Source organism: Canis lupus, chromosome X (assembly GCF_048164855.1).
Source record: "Canis lupus baileyi chromosome X, mCanLup2.hap1, whole genome shotgun sequence".
NCBI lineage: Eukaryota > Metazoa > Chordata > Mammalia > Carnivora > Canidae > Canis > Canis lupus.
Genome location: NC_132876.1, coordinates 9,086,651 through 9,106,007, shown reverse-complemented (window position 1 = coordinate 9,106,007; position 19,357 = coordinate 9,086,651). Strand labels below are relative to the sequence as shown.

At 41.9% G+C, this 19,357-nt stretch overlaps 1 long non-coding RNA gene across 1 annotated transcript in view; it reads right to left on the bottom strand.

The window, feature by feature from the left end:
• The window catches only part of LOC140628744 (uncharacterized), a 122,193-nt gene that overhangs the window by 59,511 nt on the left and 43,325 nt on the right, over positions 1-19,357 (bottom strand). Inside the window, exon 4 of the long non-coding RNA XR_012026730.1 lies at positions 2,724-2,769. This is a non-coding gene — a long non-coding RNA (uncharacterized lncRNA). The remainder of the gene's footprint in view (positions 1-2,723; positions 2,770-19,357) is intronic.

The following is a 19,357-nucleotide window of genomic DNA, read 5'->3' as shown; positions in this document are numbered from 1 at the left end:
AAATTTTTTAAGATGGTATCATCTTGGAGACCTAGATACCATCTCCAGCACAACCAGTTTTTACTCCAGTGTTGGAATATAGCTGTGTTTCTTTAGTTGGGCACCAGAATAGTTTGGCTTGAATGTAAGTGCTCTGTTGTCTAAAAATCACATACAGCATGGCCATATCCTCAGTCCATGTGCAAAGAATAGGAACTGCGACCAACTGAGAGTCCAGACTGCCAGTTCACACTTACTTCTGGGCATAAACTCATTAGGTGGAAACTGTGGACACGATTGTTCAAGCTATTCACATTTTTTGGAAGATTTATCTCCCTACTTGAGAGAGAGTGTGTGTGTGTGAGAGAGAGCATGAGCAGAGGGAGGGGCAGAGGAAGAGGGAGAGAGAATCCTCCAGCAGACTCCCCGCTGAGTGTGGAACACAACGCTGGGCTCCATCCCAGGACCCTGAGATCAAGAATCCACTGCTTAACCAACTGAGCCACCCAGGAACCTCCATTCACATTTTTTCTTTATCAATCCCAGTTCTCCTGACTCCCAGTTATGGTTGTTTTAACTAATTATTCATTTACCAAACATTTGATCGGCTAATACTATGTGCCAGGCCATTTTCTAGGTGTGGGGGATATACATGTGAATAAAACAGACAAAAGTCCTTATCCACATGGAGCTTTCATTCCAGTAGAGGAGACAGACATCAGCAAACAAATTTACAGCGTGGAAGATGGTGATAAGTGCTCTGGAGAGAAATAAAGGTGATGTTATTGAGTGATTGGTTGGCTACTTTAAATTAGCTTTCCTCAATGGTGTCTCTGAGCAAGTGTCATGTTGCTCTGAAGTATGAATGACAAGATGGTGCCATTCACTTGAGAGCGATAGTGAAGAGTGCTGCAAGCAGAGGGAACAGAACAGCGAGTGTAAATTTTCTAAGGCAGGAAGGAGCTTGATGCATTCTAGAATAGGAAAAGAAACCAGTCAGGCAGAGGAGAAAGTGGTACGAGGTGATGGAGATGGGGTGGGAAGAGGTAAACACAAGAGCATCAGACGGTTGACAAGAAAATGGAAAGGGGACAAAATGCTGACTGTGCCCACTTCAATCATTCTACCTAGGGCCTGAGGCATCTGCTAAGGCAGTGGTTCTAGATGTTAGCATACATCAGATTGCCCTAGAGGGCCCGTCAAAGCACAGAATGCTGTGTTCCGACTCCAGTCTTTGATTCAGCAGGTCTAGGGTGGAGTCCATAAATATGCATTCCTAACAAGTTCCCAGTGATGTTGATGATGCTGGTCCAGGCACCACACTTTGGGAACCACTGGGCCAAGGTCTCACTCCTGAAACTGAGATGTATGGATACCTGGGGAGTCGTGGAGGACACAGGAAAAACTTGACAAAAATGTATCGCATGGCTCTTTGTATAAAGGATACTGTGTACTGTTTTCGACAATATTTGTGAGTACACTTTGATAAAAGACACAAGTGCTTTCTTCACATAGATTTTCCTCAGCCAGACCTCTATAAAACAAAACACACAAAATAACATTAAATCATAGTGAAGGCATTCCTTTGGGGAGCTAAGATAATAGAGTCCAGATACGTTTTTCTTCTGATTATGTAAGATATGTAGTAAACAATCTACAGGACACATTTCTTGAAAAAAAAAATCAATATCCCTTGAGGACTTGAGGGAAAATCTTATTTTAAGTTAAAATAGAGATATATAATGAATAAGAATGCAAAATTTGCATAATGTTTTTAGGGAAAGTAGGAGACTTTAAAAACATTTTATGCTTGCATCAAGATGCTCCTGGCTCAGCTCCAATCCTTCTCTCTTCTTCCATTGGGGATATTTGAAAGAAGAAGTTTGAAAGGCACTGTTCTACGGCAACCCCTCTTAGACATCAGTCAATGGTGAATGCATGTTTATGGTTCAATGGAAGTACCAACTTTAGTTGATGGCAAGACCTCGAGCTGGGGTTGGTGACCGTGAACAGCGGTTGAGGAAATTCACCTCACCAGTCCTGTGAAGCAGAGGGGTGAATGGTAGACGATGCAGGCTGAGGGGCTTCTGAAACCATTGCCACCAGCCCAGGAGACGAGGAGGGGCCTGGGCCTGAGCGGTGGTGGCAGTGATGATGGACACCAGTAACTACTGCACAGCAGGAAATGCTAAGTGAAGACGAGAGACTGGGAAATGAGAGGAATAGGAAGTCGAAATTGGGAAGACATATTATTACTCAAGCAACAACAACTGCTCACTATTCTAGACAGAAAGGATGAGGCTTTGGTAGAGTGACAACTTGCAGAACTTGGTGGCTTCCATCAATACAAGTTGATTTCTCCTTCAAGCTATGTGTCCAATATATTTCACCAGGGGCGAGAACTGTACCCCTGCTCCTGGCAGTCACTCCGAGAGCCATATGACAGAGGCCCCACCATCTTCTAACTACTCTGTGTCAACATGAGATCTCAAGTGTTGCCACAGCCAAGGAAGAGGGCATGGAGAACCACGCGGCGCCTCTGAAATGCTTCCACATGAAAGTACCAGAACCAGAGATGTTGGTGCGCCCAGGACACCCCCGGAATGCATCATCTCATTACCTGTGCCAAATCCCAGGATGGGCATTAGGTACAGAAAAGAGAAAGGCCCAATCCCTAATCTTAAGGAACCCGGAGTCCATGGGAGAAGACAAGACAGGCCACATCAAGTCATGCGTATGCTAACCAAGGTAGCTTCTGTCCCCGAGCTTCAGACCAGCACGTATCAGCACCTGCACGGAGAAGCCAGAGACAATGAGGGTAAGTGTGGACGCACAGTCTAGCTCTACTAGGGGTGTGACCCTGAGCAAGTTAACCCCTACGTGCCTCCGAGTCCTCATCTGTAAAAGGGAAACAAAGTTATTAGAGCTACCTCTTGGGAACCCGTGGGGATGACAAAAGATAATACATGTAAAGTGGACCACCTGGCACACAGCGAGCACCCAATGAATTGTGGCCTTTATGCAGCATCTTGACATAATTACCTTGAGCTCAAAAATTGTACTAATAATATATAATAATACACAATATACAACAGTATATCCAGTATATCATATGTAATGTTATATATAATATCGTTAGTGTAAACGATGTCATTACGTACACCATACAGTTGTAGATAGAACAATATATAATAATCCTCTCCAAACTGCTGCTTGTCCAGCCGTCTCTATTTCAACCGGTAGTGCCGTATGTTACTGTCCCCTTGCAAAGTTCACCATGCCACTTTACAGGACAAAGCCCAAATTCAAAGTCCATAAAATTTTGCCTCTTCCTAGCATCATACCTCTCTTTGCCCCTCTCCCCACATAATGCTTACGTTTCAGTCACATAGGATTAATGGAATTTCTTTGCATGTGGTATTTGTAACAAACACCAAGCGGTATCAGTCCAGGCCCTTTTCAATGTGAACTCTTTTCCCTATCCAAGGGTTCATGACCCAGCAATTCTGTTTCTGCTGCATGACCCTGACCCCTACATATAGCATACTGGTTTAGGGTTTACACACTGACCTTAGTAGGGCCAATCAAATTCTCTTTTTTCCAGGAAGTACTCTTTAAGTGAAGCTCTGAATTCAAATGGCCATATTTCACTATGGGTATGTTGAAGTATTGACAGCTGGTTGAGAAAGAAAGAGATGGGCTGAGTGGCTCAGACACTTAAGCGTCTGCCTTTAGCTCAGGTCATGACCTTAGGGTCTCGGAATTGAGCCCTACATTGGGCTTCCTCACATTCTCATTCCCCACATTCTCTCTCCCTCTGCCCCCTCCTTGCACTTGTATACCCTCTCGCTGCCTCTCTAAAATAAATAAATAATTCTTTTTAAAAAGAATCCTTCTAGCATTTCAACCCTTGGTTTCAATTTCTTGTTCTTGGAATCCTTGAGACACCTTTTGAAATCTTTTAAAAAATATTTTTGTTTGGGGCACTTGGGTGGCCCAGTGGTTGAGCATCTGCCTTCGGCTCAGGATCACGAATGGGGTCTGGGGATCGAGGCTCACATCTGCTTCTCCCTCTGCCTATGCCTCTGCCTCTTTCTGTGTCTCTCCTGAATAAATAAATAAAATCTTTAAAAAATTTTTTTGCTTGCTTAAGTAAGATCAAGATCACCTCTTCAGAAAAGTCTTCCACAATTTCCCCAGGCAGACTGAGACACCTTTTTAAAATTATTTCACTACGGAAATATTTCCATTAGAGCAGCATCACACTGCAATACTTTGGGCTTTATGTTCATGTGTCTATCTTCCCTTCTGTACTGTAAGATACTTGAGAGCAAAGGTCTTGTTTTTTCATCTCTGCTTCACAGAGTGCCCAGCATACAGAGGGCACCCTAGAGGAGCATATGACTATCGCCAGAGGTCAAAGAAGACTTTCACAGTGGAGAATATTTCAACTAGATGAGGCTCTCATAGATGAGGACAGGTTTGCCAAGAAGGAAAGAGGAAGAGCCCTTATCTTCTTTTTTTTTTTTTTTTTTTTTTTTTTTTGCAGCCCCAAAGGGGCATGCCCTTATCTTCTTAAGGAAAGAAACTGGTTGCTTCTACCCCTTGGGCATTTCTCTTGAGTGACTTATTATAATAGCGTTGCTTAATCACTTTGTATCTGACTTCTGTGGACTCTGCAGTGAGCCAGAGGGAAAGACACACATGTCCTCATATAGCATTCCTAATGTGCATGGTTTTCCCAGTTACTTATGCCACAGTTGGAGTAAATACGGGAGGAAGAAGGAGCTTGAATTAGGTATGCTCAGACCTTTGAAAGGATTTACAGAAAAGGGTGGTGTGAACATGATAGGCACCTCTAGCACTTAGTACCTACTCCCAGGAGAGGGAGCAAATACGTGTTCTCTAAATATCCTGTGAACTATAATCGAGCCCCTCAGGGGAAATCTTCCAATTCCTCTTGATATTCTTCTTCATGAACACATTTGATCTGTCCTATGGCTTCACTCATCTGAAAGGTGATTCAAACTAACCTATGAGCCGGCAGCTTCATTTTCAATCACCCAGCGCTATCAAGCTGTTGCATCCCTGAATAAACATCTGGATTTAACCAATTTTACTAAACAGACCTTTACATTTCAGATTGCATTGTTTGAATTTCTCAGCAGGTTATGTGAACACAAGGAAAAAAAGATTTAGGTATTACTTTGGATAGAAAAGGTCACAGTTTGATAGAAAATATTTAAGATTGGTTGGCACTGATACATATTTTTATGTTATTGTGTTCATAAAAATGTTATGTTTGTGAGAATCAAAAAAGTCATTTGGTTTACAAAATCTCAAGCCAGCTGGGCTGGCATCAGGAAAGGAAAAAATATACTTGAAGGATTTATGCATGCAAATATGTTTTATTTTTCAATGAAAGGATTGAATGACTAAGGTCAGGACATTATGTTGATAATGTCACAGGCCATTCTTCATGACATTTTTCAATTCTGCTGGGTCTTTTTCCATGTACTTATTCTTGTAAAATACCAAATCTTCTGTTGAGTTTTGTTGAGATTGTCCATCAGAATGTGATATTCTTGAAATGGGAAATGAGACTAAATTGATCATTTCTTAACAGCAGCTGGGGACTAGATAATCATTTTGACTGTTACCTTGGCCATGGATGTGCTCATAGTGGCCAAATATCCAACCCATGTGTTTCAGGCTAGGTCTCTGTGGGAAGCAGCAGCCACAGGTCTAGTTATTCTTTCTGATCACCATTACGGTCAAAATGTCCCACAGTCGTCCCTTTCTCCCAGAGAACAACTGGCTTGCCCATTTCTCAGCCAATCACACTGATTTGTTGCTGACTGACTCGAATAGTTTAGCATCTGAAGGGCATCAGTGAGAAAAAGCATAGCCTTTCAGCACAGGTAAAATACCAGGTATTGGGTAGGTCCAGGCAGCCTTCATTTTATTTACTCAAAACCCATTCACTGGGATGCCCGGGTGGCTTAGCAGTTGAGCATCTGCCTTCAGCCCAGGTCATGATCCTGGGGTCCTGGGATCAAGTTCCACATCGGGCTTCCCACAGGGAGCCTCCTTCTCCCTCTGCTGATGTGTCTGCCTCTCTCTGTCTCTCGTGAATAAATAAAATCTTTAAAAAACAAAACAAAACAAAAAGCCATTCACTGAATTATAGGCATTGGCTTTACACATGTCTCCAGCATTTCAGGCAGCCTAGCAAGGAAGGCAGATGCATAAAGAGATCGTTTCAATACAACATTCCAAGTGCACTGAATATTTGGAAGCCCAAAGGAGAGGCTCCCAACCCTGAGTGGAGGGGCCTGGCTGAATGTGCTAATTCTAGCAGGTGGAGGTTAGCCTGATAACTCAGAGCTACTACTGCCTTGGAGAAGCCCAGTATTCATTCCACATTCAACAAACCTTTCTTATGAAACTTTATGTGCCACTATGCTGGGTGATGAAAATTGAGTGATAAATCAGACATAGTCTCTGCCCAGAAGGAAATTTTGGTCTGGAGAGAGGAGACAAATATATGAACAACTGTAATAGAAGTCAGAATGAAAAAAAAATACTATATTAGAAATGAATGCAGAGTGTTGTGGGAACGTAGCAAAAAATGTCATGAATCCTGCCCAAGAGGCACTGAAGAAGGTTTCATGAAGGAAGTAGCAATTAACCTGAGCCTGAAAAATTATAGGATTTTTGATAGGCTAAGAAGGAGGAATGTGTCCTGCAGGCAGAGGGGAAGAACATCCAAAGTTATAGTGCCTTGTAGTCCCTAGAATACTGAGAGGAAAGCGGTCAATGGGTTGACTTGGACAATGAATTGTCAAGGGTTATTAGATGGGAGATAATGATCTTAAGCAGGATAGGGTTAGCTTATGAAAATCTTTCAATGCCAAGGTTTAATTCTGTAAAGGGATCTGTGTTTCAGTAAGATGTGTGAGAGGCAGGTATGAGGTGGTATGAAAATCATGAGACTTGACCTTGCCACTGTCTAGCAGAAAGACCTAGAACAAGTTATCGAACCTCTCTGAACTTGCTTCTGCATGTATAGTATGAACTATTCCCAGTCCTCTGCTCAAACTCCCGCTGGAAGATTAAATGAACGAAAAAGGTGAAATACCTCAAACAGAGTGTGAAATGTGGAAAATGCTTGGTGCATGATATGAGAACAGGAACAGGTGGCCGAAGGGTGGATGCTAGATTCGGGAGGCAAGAGGACTAGTTAGGATGCTACTACAGTGGTTCTACTGAAAAATGCTGAGGCCCAAATGGGAACTGTGGCCATAGAAAGGAGGAAACACAAGTAGGCAACCCCGATCTTGGAAATGAATGGGGGGAGAAGCAGGGAAGAAGAAGGAATCTAAAATGCCTAAAATTGTTCACTTGGATGGATGGAAATAATGCACAAACCAAGACAGGGTAGGATAGGCACTGAGGAGGCATGGTGTGTGTGCCCGCACTTGGAGACATCTCCGATGGCTGCTCATGATATGATACCTCTGTATGCTCCTTTGGCCAGGCCCTAGAGTTAGAAGGTGACCTTATTATACCCCTGACCAACTCCTCTTTGGCAACATCTAGTCAGAGTGCTGTATTCTCTATTTCCCATGCTATGCCATCCCTTAGGTTCATCTTTAATTGTCACTTCTTGCCATCAAAAGGGTAAGGTCTTGAGAGTCTATACTGAGTGTGTGACAAAGTGGCCAAACATGGCCAGCGTTCAGTGTAGGATGAGGCCTGCCTTTAATTGAGGAAAAAGGAGGCTTCCAAAGATCACACACAGTTGTTTATAGGTCATCCTTCCTAGGGCTTGTTGGCTCTATGTAGCAAATATTTCTTAAGTGCTCTCTCTGTCAGGGCCTACACTATATATATAATCATTTTTATATAGTAAATATATATAAAATATATAAATTTATATTTTTATGGTAAATATATATGTAAAATCATTTTATATAGTAAATGTATAGAAACACACACACACATATATATATATATGTAATATTTATAATATCCCTGGAAAATAAGTACTCATAAAACCTTGGCACCTTGGCATGACTGATGATGAGTCTACAGAATTACAGATGTGGAAGAGAAAATAAAATGAGCATAGACAAGGGATATGAAGGGTTAAGAGCAAGTTGGAATGTGAGATAGATAGCCAAGGGAAGGCCTCACCAAGAAGGTGACATTCAAGGAAAGGAAGTAAAGAAGCAAGCCATGTACTATTGTAAGGAAGAGCGCTCTCAGGAGAGAAAAACACCAAGGGCAAGGCCTAAAGCCAGCCCTCCTTGGCCTGTTTGAGGAACAGCTAGAGTACCATCGTGACCCAGGTGGCACACTGGGAAGAGGCATAGAAGGTATTCCTCAGCCATTAGAAATGATGAATACCCACCATTTGCTTCAATGTGGATGGAACTGGAGGGTATTATGCTGAGTGAAGTAAGTCAATCAGAGAAGGACAAATATATGGTTTCACTCATATGGGGAATATAAGAAATAGTGAAAGGGATTATAGGGGAAAGGAGGGAAATGAGTGGGAAAAATCAGAGAGGGTGACAACACATGAGAGACTCCTAACTCTGGGAAACGAACAAGGGTAATGGAAGGGGAGGTGGGCAGGGGGGATGGGGTGACTGGGTGACAGGCACTGAGAGGGGCACTTGACGGGGATGAGCACTGGGTGTCATACTATATGTTGGCAAATCGAACATATAGTTCATATATTCATATAGAATCATATATTCTGTAAAGGGATCGGGAACAGAGACACAAAGGGCGGGAAAGGGGGGCCATAGGTTATATGTGATTTAAGGACGTTACCTTTCTCTCCGAGCAAGATGGGGGCCACTAGGAGTTTTTGCAAAGAGGAGCAACACAGCCTAATTTCAATGTTAATTCCCATGTTAACACGTTCATCGTGGCTGCCATATTCAAAATGCACTGGAGGAGGGGGTGAGGGGGAAAGCCAAAGGACCAAGTGCCACAAAGGTGGTGAAAGCCAAAACCCAGAGTGCCAGTTACCAATTCATTCCTTCTCAGGTCCAAATTCAGTGTTTTCTGTCTCTTGATTGGACCCTAGCCAATACACTAGGTTAAACTACATTAATTTGTTTGAAATACTAGGCCCTCTCTCCTTCCACCCACCTCCAGTCCTGAATATCCAGTCTTCTGGGGAAACCGGGAGTAACTGATGTTCAGCCCAAGATTCAGCCATCAGGGGCCCCATCCTTCCTTAATCACTTTCTATCTGGAGCTGAGCTATAGCCATTGCTTAAAGTGTTCTCCAGCTGAAACTAAATTAATTCACATTAACACATATTTAGATTAAGACATGATGGAGAAGATAACGTGGTGATAATAAAAAGTCGCTATAGAAAAATCAACTAAAATATTCATAAGTGCTAATTCCAGCTAACAGTACATAGATTTCTCTACTGCTTCTTTGGCAAAACTTTTTTCAGACCTAAGATTGTTACTCGATACGAAAATGAATGCTCATGAGAATAACTAAGAGTAATCATGTGCTTTACAAACACATAATTGAGAAAATAATAACAAAAAGGATGGAGAAAAAAACATCAGTTTTGCTTTTAAAGGAAAATTCAAATGATGCTTCACGCAGCAATACTTACGTAATCAACACTTAATGAGCTGCAAAATGCAGTACTCTTCTTAATTTCCAGCAGGTATTATAAGCTCATAAAATCATGTTATTTTAAGCGAGGAAGAAACTCATAACTATTACAGAGAGGCAAACTCTGCGCTATTTTGCCATAATAAGTTTTTTCCCCTTCCTGACATTCTAAATGCCTATAATTTTAGTCACCAAGACCCTACATAAAGTTTTACTAGCAGAAAGCTGAAGTACCTTATTATCTTTTCTATTTATAGGGCACAGATTCACCTGATATCTGGGTCTCTGGCGTCCTTATTTTTAAAGCCGAGACCACAAATGCAAAGAGACAACACCCTATTTAATCAGAGTTGATAATTGACCTTTGATTGACTGAACAATGAAGCTGAATTAACTTACATCAAAATGGCTGTGTTAAAGTGAAGAAGGAAATTGCCACACAATAGGGGATAAAGCAAACTTATAATGGAAAGAGTTTTAAAATGGTTAGAATTGCTGGGCAGAAATGTCCATAGGTTGCAGCTTTTAAAAAAAAATCTCACCCACAATAGATGTGGCTTATTTCAGGTGTCTTTGAGGTGCTTACTGAAAGCCTAATGAGGAGAAGCATGTAGGGAAAGCTCAACGGATCTTACATTTAAAATTTTAAAAAAGATTTTATTTTATTTATTAATGAGAGACAGAGAGAGAGAGACATGGGCAGAGGGAGAAGCAGGCTCCCTGAGGGGAGCCCCACGCAGGTAGGACTTGATCCCAGGACCCTGGGATCATGATCTGAGCTGAAGGCCGATGCTCAACCCCTGAGCCACCCAGGTGCCTCTCAACAGATCTTAGATTAAATATGTCGTATCATAGGATAAATATATTATATGTTAAATGTGTCAACCAGGATGAGGCAGGAGTTAAGCATCAGGGTGTAACTACTATTTCCCATACCTTCGCCATTCTAGGACGCATACGGGCGATTTTCTACATCTCTGTATCACCCATATTCTTATTTACTTAACACTGTTCTTTTAAATGACCCACATTTTCCACTTCAAGAAATTGTGCTTCATCTTAGTTCATAAGACCCATGAAATTAGAGGTGTTCTTACACTGATTATTTTCGCCACACATGAAAATGAATGCATAACTTTAAAATCGAGAAGGTTCCTACACATACACCCCAAACCATCCCATACCTCACTTTTTTCTTTTTCTTTTTTAAATTTAAATTCAATTAGCCAACATCTGGTATATCATTAGTTTCAGATGTAGAGTTCAGTGATTCTGGTCATGCCTCACTTTTAATTCTACCTCTGCCACTTCCTAGGCCTGTGACCTCAGGGAAGTTGCCTAATCTTTTGAGTTCCACCACAGAGCAAGGTGTCTTACATGCAGGAAATGCCTCTTTCCCTTTGGGGCTACATGGTAGACGCTGGGAATGAATACAAATATGACATGGATATTGCCTTCATCGAGTTCACATTCTAGTTGGAGACTTCAACACATAAAAGCACTTGCATATACCAGTCTATAACACACAAATGGTATCTTGTTTCATTTTTTTAAGATTTTATTTGAGAGACAGAGAGCGAGCTAGCACGAGGCAGGGGCAGGACAGAAGGAGAAGCAGGTCCCCCACCTCACTGAGCAGGGGGCCAGACATGGGGCTCGATCCCAGGACCTTGGGGTCATGACCTGAGTCACAGACAGAAGCTTAACCAACTGAGCCACCCAGGTGCCCTTGTTTTGTTTTGTTTTGTTTCAGTTTAGGGCTTAAGAGACAGTTTCCACCGTGAATTGAAATTTGGTCATAATATGCTACATCTCTCTATAGATCTGTTACTAAGAACTGGAACATTTTCTTCTGAGTTAGTTTATAATCGTGGCTCACATTTTTATTTTTTCAGGATTCAGTATTTGGACTACTTCCCAAAACATTAGAGACCAGGTTAGAAGCTTTAAAAAAATGCAAATCTGGACAATCAGGAGATTCAATGGAACAGGAACTATTTAGAGTCAGCAGAGACAGAAAATTCTATCGGGCAGCTGAGTCAAGTCAATGACCACAGTTTGGCAGTGAACCGGGTACCAAGATTTCTGGCAATGCAAGTCCAAAAAGGGGAAACACGGTGGATCTTTTCTGTAGTCATTGTTTGAAGAGAGAAAGCACATGGATTCGTCTACAGAAACAGGCTTTGTTGCCGCAGAGGACAAAAGTCTGATGATAATCACGTGCGTCCCTGCGTAAGAAGCACCAAGGCGCAGAGTGCACAACATTTCCCACCGTAAAGACACAGAGAACTACAAAAGACACAGAGGCACTGTTCACAAATAGGCCATGCTCGGCTAGAGCCTTTAAAGAGCCAGAGACTAGGACATTCCATCATAGCTGAAGGGAGGCACCTCTGCAGAGCACCTCTAACATTTGCTACCCCCAACCTTGCCCAGAGCCTCACGTTTGGGTCAGGCCACCAGGAAAGCTGTACGTCTCATCTCACTACTTCTCATCTCACTGACCCCAGACTCAGGCCCATAACTTGGTCTGGCCAAGGAACCGTGAACTAACGTATCAGGTGGCACTTTCTAGAAGCTCTCAGGGCCATCACGGGGCATAGGATTCTTCTCTCTCACTTTGCCGTCTGCCCCAAGGCTGGCAGGTCTCGGAAAGGGCCGGCTCCTTCAGCCTAGCTCTCAGAATGAAGGAGGTACGGAGCAGAAGTGCACTCGACCCGTAAAGGTTGTGAAGGGTGAGTATTTGTTGGAAGCTCCGGAGATGCGGAGGCCGTTACTGTAGGAGGACTTCACAGAAACTGTTGGAGAGGCCCAAATACACTGGAAAGAAGGCTGCTTTGCTTTCGTGGAGTCACTCTGAGCTGAGCGGGTGTTCCACCAGAACGTTCTGTGCTATCTTACGTGGAGAATGCAACTTCCATCTTACAGTTTTTAATTCAGGGAGAGCCAGTTGACTTCCTCAGTTTATGGAGCAAATAGTTTTACCAACTATCCCCGAGGAGCAGGTCAAGAATGAATGTTGTGGGCAGCCCGGGTGGCTCAGTGGATTAGCGCCGCCTTCAGGGTGTGATCTTGGAGACCCAGGATCGAGTTCCCGTCAGGCTTCCTGCATGGAGCCTGCTTCTCCCTCTGCCTGTGTCTGTCTGTCTGTCTCTCCTCTCTGTGTCTCTCATGAATAAATAAAATCTTAAAAAAAAAAAGAATGAATGTTGAGCTAGCTACAAAATGCCCAGAGGGATCCGTGGAGAAGAAAAAAGGAAGACTGACACATAGTATTTTTTTAATGCATTAGATGCTTTACATATATGATTTCATTGAATGCTCATGGGGACTCTCGTTTTGCTGCCGTCTTACAAATGCCATTCCGAGGGGCTGGAAAAAGTGGCCACAGTCGAAGAGGTACTTAGTGAGATAGCTGGGATTTGAGCCTGGATCTGACTGATTTCCAAAGTCTTCACTCCTTCCATTATCTTCTTCCTATTACAGGCTTCCCACTGCTCAAGTCAGGATGAATTGATGACACAGACACAAGGCATCATTCCAAGGACCACTAGAGAAGTCTTTGGAAGCCTAGTGTTGCATTACGTTTAAAGATAAAGGGGTCAGGTGGTAAAGGATCATCCGATATGTATATAGGCCTGTAATTTGGGTTTAAGATTAATTCCAGTATTAGCTATAGTTTAGTATTTTAATTATGAAGTAATAGCCATAGAGGATTTGGAAAATACAAAAATCACAAGTGAATATTTACCGACTCTCTTGAGGGTCAGGAATTTATAAACTTAAAAGCAGTGGGGAAATGTCAAAGTGAAAGACATATTTGACTATGTAAATGTTAAACAAATGCTGTATCTCAGGTATAGGCTCTATTCTTTTTTCCATGTATAGGCTTTAAATTGTGGCAGATACTACTTGTGACATATTCGATAGGATTCTTAGTGGGTAATCTGGTCTTTCTATTCATTCTTGTGATAATATGGTTTTGTAGAATATATTCATTAATGTATGTTGATTGATATATGTTAATATTCATGAATATGCATTAGTAATATGGGCTATACCTCTTTCACATGTTTGGTTGTGAACTAGAACTAGAACCTTGGGGTGTGGAGCAGAGTAGACGGGGGGGGGGGATACCCGAGAAAGCTAATATCAAGAGAGGTCATGACTACTGGCCTGACGTGGCACTGCAGAGAGGGCAGGCAGCATTGGGACCTAGCCATGCAGCGGGTGCACAGGGTCAAGGATGCGGGACGTTTCTCATGGACCAAATGTGACATGGGGCTGCTCTCCTGCTGTGGCGTGGAAATTTCTGATATTTGAAGAAACTAGATATCTGTGTGGCTTCCTCTTCCCTGTTCTCATAGTCTGTATTTGTCAGTGGATACTCTGTGTAGCTAATTCCCTTATCCTAATTGATAACAATAGAGAGAAAGTTTCAGTTCATATAATCAGGAAAGCTCCTTCTTAGCTTATCTAAAAGTGGCACAACTTTGGTCGGCTTCTGTAGTGTGAAGGTGAGGGTATCAGATGGTGGTCACAGGAGCTTCACCAAGTCTCCGCTCTCCCTCCAGTCCTCTGCTTCCAGTTCTTGAGCCTAGAGGTGATGTGTACGGTGTTCTCTGACATGAAGTCTTTGTTCTTAGGCTTAAAGTGCATGGGGGCCGTGCATTCCTCCCAGCAGTAGTCGCTTCACTGCTAACCTATTTGGGCCTAGAAATGTTCTTCATCTGTAAATGTGATTTAAAACCTAAGCCATGAATATGTCTTATTAAAACAAAAGGTTTAAAAAAAATGTGACGTGGGGGCCAGGTAGTAGGGCGAGCTATTCACCTGAAGCCTTTTTAAAAATCTTGCCAACGCAGACTGCCTACCAGGATAAGGTGATCCCAATAGAAGACCAAAATGCCGAATTCTCGGGACAAAAGGGAGGTATGTAGTGGGAATAGATGATCGCCATTGGGGGATCTCTAAAGAATACACATGTGTGCTCCCAAGGCAAAGAGTCAGACCTGACCATCCACCAAGCCCAAGGAAGGCCAGCTGTAGACATCTGCTGAAACCAGACACAGAAAGGGCAGATTCCTTAAGTTCTGGTCAGGATAGAACTTGCTGACCCCGGCCTCTTCTCCCAGCTGTCGTCTATCCTAGAGAGGTCAGAAACTGTAGCCACATGCTTGTGCGGAGAGGAGGGGTATGGGGAAAGGAGAAAAGGTATAATGGAGAGATGCACACATGGAGGCTAGAATTCCTCACTTTGAAGTTCGAAGTTTTGTTATTCTTACCCTAGACTACATCTATTCTCACAAAAATTGAACTATTAGAAATGAAAGCAACCAGTGGCCTTTATATCGACTGAGACTGAGTAGATAAGCTATGAAGAGTGTCTAAAATTTCATTCACAGGCTCAAAACGCTATATTCCACAAGACAGATTTAAAGTAGCAGTGGAGAAAAAGAAAAAAAAAACTTCTTATTGCTCAGTGTACTTTACACAATCGCTTTTGTCTTCCTCCATGATTTGAAAAGGCAAGCACCCCCTTTTTGTACTAGGGTTCACTTAAGCATTCAGGTTTTTTTTTTTTTTGACACAGGTACTGAGCACCTACAATGTGCCAGGTTGTGTTCTAGGAACTCAGGAGATTGCAGTGAGGGACGCTCAGTGTTTGAGCATCTGCCTTCAGCTCAGGATGTGATCTCGGGGTCCAAGGATTGAGTCCCACATTGGGCTCCCCTCTCTCTGTGTCTCTCATGAATCAATACGTGAAATATTTTTAAAATAAATACATAATACATAAAATCTTTTTTAAAAAAGGAGATTGCAGTGAATAGAAGATGAAGCTTACATTCTGGGGGGGAGAGAAAACAAAAAAATTACTTACATATGAATAAAAATACAATATCTGATAAAGGTACTTGTATTGAAAGAGGATTAAAATACGGACATGTGGTCATGACTAAGGGGAGACTGCTGGTAAAATAAGAGTTTCAAAGGTGGTCTTGCGAGGAGGTAAGATGTAAACTGAGATCTGAAGTGAGAAGTAGACAGCTATGTACAGTTTTTGGAGAAGATTATTGGCAGAAGGAAGAACTAGAAGAGCCCCAAGGAAAGAGCTAGATTGGCTTGCTCAAGGGACAGAAAGAAGGCCTGTGACAGGAGCATACTGAGCTAAGCAGAAAGTGCTGGGGACTGATTGACGTTGGAGAGGCAGGTCCAGGTCATGTACAGTCTTGTTCTTAAGGCAGGGTAAACAGTGTGGATTGTATTCCAAGTAAAATGGCAAGCCACTGGAGGATTTTAAGCGTGGCAGTGACATGGTAAGAATTACATTTTAAAAATATCACTCTGGCTACTGTGAGTGAGGCCATGAGGAATTAGGAGCAGAGAGATAAGTTTGAAAGCCATTAAAGTCCAAGCAGGGGTGCCTGGGTGGTGCACTCAGTTAAGCAACCAACTCTTGGTTTCAACTCGGGTCGTGATCTCAGGGTCATGAGATCAAGCCCCGTGTCAGGCTCTGTGCTTGGCATGGAGTAGTCTGTTTGGGACTCTCTGCCCCTACCCCTTGCTCTCTCTCTTTCTCTCTCTAAAATAAATAAATAAATCTTTAAAAAATGTTGAAGCAGAATATAATGATGACTGAGACTAGAGTGGTGGTGGAAGAAATCAGAGGAAGTGGACATATTCAGAAGCTATTTTGGAAGGAGAGTTGAGAAGATATGTTGATGGATTGAATTCAGAAAACTGAGGAAATATCAAGGAGTATTCTGAAGTTTTTGGCTTTAGCAATTACATTAATGGTGCTACCGTTTGCTGACATCTAAAAAGACTTGGTCAGTAAATGACTACTTATTTCATTTTCAATGAAAGGGAATTGAGCATGTAAAAAAGTTGAAACAAATAGTCTATTTGAGGGACGCCGGTGTGGCTCAGTGGTTGAATGTCTGCCTTTGGCTCAGGGCGTGATCCCGGTATCCCAAGATCAAGTCCTAAAGTCCTACATCAGACTACCCATAGGAAGCCTGCTTATCCCTCTGCCTATGTCTCTGCCTCTCTCTGTGTGTCTCATGAATAAATAAAATTTTAAAAAATAAAAATAAGAAGACTAGGAGAGCTTAGAGCGAAATCAAAAGGCCTGTTTTTCATATGCTGGATTGGAGATGCCTATTTGGCATAGGAAAAGATATTGTGTAGGATTTAATATGTCCTGATAAGTCAGAAGTAGTGATGTCACGGTAGGATACAGATTTGGGATCCTTTGAATATAGTTATTATTTAAAACCATGTAGCAAATGAAATCACTTGGGAAGTGAGTAGAGTAAGAAAAGAAAAAGTGGCCCAGGATCAAATTCTTGGGATACCATTTTCTAGAGGTCTAAGGGAAGAGAAGCCAAGAAAAGAGACTAAAAAGGATCAGCCATTGAAATTTAAGAAAAAACACTAGTGTGCAGGGTCGTGGAAGCAGATAGAAAATATTTCAACAAGAAAGGAATACTTGGGATCCCTGGGTGGCACAGCGGTTTGGCGCCTGCCTTTGGCCCAGGGCGCGATCCTGGAGACCCGGGATCGAATCCCACATCAGGCTCCCGGTGCATGGAGCCTGCTTCTCCCTCTGCCTGTGTCTCTGCCTCTCTCTCTCTCTCTCTCTCTCTGTGACTATCATAAATAAATAAAAATTAAAAAAAAAAAAGAAAGGAATACTTATCCATGTGAAATGCTACTGAGCAATTAACTGAGAGGGAAATAATGAGGTGACCACAAGTCATCTCAATAGCAAAATAAGATATTTGACTTCCCTTTATGGACCTTATTAATGTCTTCTGTACTTGCAAACAGTCAACAAAAGTTATTGGAAAATGCAGTCATGTTTGTAGTTGTTTATCAACTTTGAAATTTGTTGTGCTTTCTTAGCCTAAATACATATTCACTTTCACACCTAAATTTGTTTTCTTTTTCATAAATGGGTCCCCCAAATTGTAAAAGCTTCTGGTGGCACAAATCCTGAATCTATACATGTTGAGGATAGAGATACACAAATGTACCATTTCTTTCAAACATATTCAGAAATGAATGAGAACTTGATATGTTAGCCTAATCTAAAATGTTTGACTCATACCTCTGCCGTATCGGCTCTGCAGTTGATAATCTACCCCTTTCTTCAATTTCGTATTTCGAAGACTAAGAGTAGTGATCTTGTTTCTTTATGGATGACTATTATTAGGTTAATCTGTTTGTTTCTTATTTTGGTGGACTGTAGAGACTTGACAACTAGGATTCTTTGTGACATTTAATATTTTTACCTGATGTGAATCTGTTTTTATTAATTTTTCCTAGAACCTGGTGAACACTCTTATTTTCTAAATTTAATGCCTTTCTTGAGATCAGACACATTTTTCCCATGTGTTTTCCTGCAATATTGTTTCTGTTTCATGTGTTCTCACCTGTCTTCCAGCTATCTTTATTTGTAGCCCATATCTATTGGACCCCTCCACCATATTTACTATCACCGCTTTCATTATTTTCATCTCTCCTTTCCTCTGGGTTCTAGAAGTTTCTCAGGGTTGGCTTCTTATTTACGAATTCAATTTTCTGAGGTGTCAATTCTACTCATTCCTTCCACACAGTTATTTTTCCGCTGTGTTATTCATCTTTCAGTAATCTATCCTTTCTTTATATTTACAAAAATAGCAAGGGAAAATGTGATAGGAACTTGAATTTCATCACAAAAATATCACAGAGATGCTGGCACTGTACATTATATTCCTCCTCATCCCAATCTCCCCAAGCAGAGAGATCTTAAAAGTTATCTCTGGAATTCATTCTAGTGTTGATCATATACCAAGAAAGCACAGAAAGGGGGTACTTTTAGGAGAGTTGAGAATAGGTTTCTGACTGATGTTGCATGGAAATGTTAGGGCTAAAGAAAGACCCTGAGGCTTTGGCAGGCCTTGACACTCCATTGTTCATCTGCAAAGCCAGAGAAAAAGTTAATAGGGAGGAAGTCCAGGAAGAAGAGAGCTAAAAACATTACTTGATGCATGTTCACATTAGTACTTCAGCATTGCTTGAGAATGCAAGAAAGTTGAAGTCATCAGATCTGTTAAGTGACTCCAGCAGCAAACTGAAAGAGATGGATGTCACCAGAGAGCCCAAGAAACTTGGGACAGGTCGACTAGTGAAAGGCTTTGCCTGCTGAAGCCACTCCATAAAGACTGGATGAAGTACCTGCTTCCATAAATGCACAGACACTAACAAAAAGCCACAAGGATAATAATCAAGGAAATAGGACATTTCTAAAGGTGACTAATAAAACCCCAATTACCAGGGCACCTGGATGGTTCAGCAGTTGAGTATCTGCCTTCAGCTCAGGTTGTGATCCCGGGGTCCTGGGATAGAGTCCTGCATCAGGCTCCCTGCTCAGCAGGGAGTCTATTCTCCCCCTACCTATGTCTCTGCCTCTCTCCGTCTCTCTCATGAATAAATAAATAAAATCTTTTTTAAACCCTATCTATTGACACTAAAGAAATGGAGATCTATGAACTATGTGACAAAGAATTCAGAATAACCCTCTTAAAAAATTCAGTAAGGGGCTCTGGCCTGGCTCAGTCAGTGTAGCGTGCAACTCTTGATCTTGGGGTTCAAGCCCCATATTGGGTGTAGAGATTACTTATAATCTTTTTGAAAAAAAAAGACATCCAGTGAAGTACAAGAAAATACAGACAA